This window comes from Nannospalax galili, unplaced genomic scaffold (genome assembly GCF_000622305.1).
Source record: "Nannospalax galili isolate Female #2095 unplaced genomic scaffold, S.galili_v1.0 scaffold209, whole genome shotgun sequence".
In the NCBI taxonomy this organism is placed as follows: domain Eukaryota; kingdom Metazoa; phylum Chordata; class Mammalia; order Rodentia; family Spalacidae; genus Nannospalax; species Nannospalax galili.
In genome coordinates this window covers 1,588,713-1,591,016 of record NW_008360319.1, presented here as the reverse complement: position 1 = coordinate 1,591,016, position 2,304 = coordinate 1,588,713, and positions in this window count along the sequence as shown.

Here is a 2,304-nt window from a genome sequence, read left to right as displayed (position 1 = left end):
CTTGTCTACGTCCTGAACTGCTTTCCTTACTTTGTCTGATTATTTGAGCTCTTTATGGGTCACTACCCCCTTCTCTGATGTCTTCTAGCATTTTCTCTGCCTCACTTTTGGTTTTCAGGATTGGAGAGTTTAAGTTTGTGGAAATGTTCTATGGGTTGTTTTATCTTTTGTGTTTCTTGGTTGTGTTTTGCACATCTGTTGGGGTGGCTGTGTCCTCCACTTTCCTCCCCCGCCCCTTTCTTACTCTTGTTTGATGAGTGGTTTTCCTGTGAATTTGTTTCTCATTACTATCTGGGGGCAGGAGTAAGCCCACTGCAGCAATAGGTACAGTGATTGAAAACAGTCCTGGTGTTGACTTGCAGAAGACAGGCACGTGTGTACTTGTGTCCTTGATAAGTTTCAGATAAAATAGCACTAAGGAGCTGATTGAGAAGCATAGCATTTAGAATTAGTATTAGTTACTTTTCTGTTGCTGTGATAGAAACACTATATTCAGCTTATTATAGAAGGAAGTTTATTCAGCTTAGGATTCCAAAGGGGCACGAGTCCATTATGGCAGGGAGGCATGGCTGCAGAGGTGGCTGGAGGAGGAGTTGAGGCTAAGCTCTCACATCTTCAAGCAGGCACAGGAAACAAGAGAGCAACCTCCAGATCCTCCAGGATAGCCATATCTTCTAAGACCTCCCGAAACAGTGCCACCATCTGGGGACAAAATGTCCAAACACTTGGAGCCTATGGGGGACATTTTCATTCAAACCACCACAAATACTTTTTTAATTTTTTGTTTATTTTTATTTTATGTGTACGAGTATTTTGTCTGCATGCATGTAAACACCCAGGTCAGAAAAGGGTGTAAGATCCCCAGGAACTGGAATTATGTACAGTTGTTAGCAGCCATATGAGTCCTGGGAATTGAACCTGGGTCCCCTGCAAGAGCAACCAGTGCTTGAAACAGATGAGCCATCTCTCCAGCCCCTAGTTTATAACTCTTCATAGCTGAGGGTAAAATGAGGAGGATATGAGAAAAAAGGAAAAAGGTGTAAAATGTGAATTACAGGAAGGCCGGAGACATGACTCAGTGGTTAAGAGTATTGACTGCTCTTGCAGAGGACCCCAGTTTGTTTCCCAGTACCCACATTAGGCAAGTCACAACTACCAATAAATCTGGCTCCACAGGATCCAGTGCCCTCTTCTGGCCTCTGCTGTCATCCACACAGATGTGGCACACACAAACATATAAACACAAATAAATCTAAATAAATAAAGTTATATAGAAGATTTAGCCCTAATTAGCATTTTTCTCTAGTTGGGGTGTGTGACGGTTTGAATGAAAATGTCCCCCATAGGCTCCAAGTGTTTGGACATTTTGTCCCCAGAGGGTGGCACTATTTTGGGAGGTTTTAGAAGGTGTGGCTATCCTGGAGGAAGCATGTCACTGGGGATGGGCTTAGAGAGTCCTTAAGCCTTGCTGGATCTCCAGTTGCTCTCTTGCTTCCTGTGCCTGCATGATGTGAGAGATAGCTTCTGCTGCTCCTGCTCCAGCCACCTCCAGCCACCATGCCTCCCTGCCATGACAGACTGTAATTCCCCTGGAACCATAAGCTCAAATAAACTCTTCCTTCTATAAATTGCTTGGGTCAGTGTTTCTATCACAGTAACAGAAAAGTGACTAATACAGGGTGAATATGGATTCTCCCTCCTCCCTGACTGTTTTTTGTAACAGGCTCTGGAAGTAGAAGGAAGACTAATAGTCTCAATAGTTCAAGCAGGTAGAACTGGAGAGATGGCTCAGTGGTCAAGAGCACTTGGTGTTCTTCCTGAGGACCCAAGTTTGGTACCCAGCATCCATGTCAGGTGGCTCATGGCCACCTGTAACTCCACCTCCAGGGGATCCAGTGCCCTTTTCTGGCCTTCATGGGTATCTTTACACAAGTGCACATTCCCAACCACAGATACACATATATACACACACATACACATAAAACAAATAAGCAAATAAATAAAATTTAAGCAAAAAATAATAACCTCATGGCCATGAATATCTGAGCAACACAAATTTGGCTCAAATTGTTTCTTTTATTTTTAAAAGAGGACATGAAGTTGTGAGTGGGTGAGGAGGTGGGAGGTAATCTGGGAAGAGTTAGGGAGAGGAACAAAAGATGTTGTATACATGTGCGGAATTTTCAAAGAATTGATTAAAATATTATTTTAAAAGATAAAAGAGGGGGCTGGAGAGATGGCTCAGTGGTTAAGAGCACTGGCTGCTCTTGCAGAGGACCCAGGTTCAGTTCCCAGCACCCATAT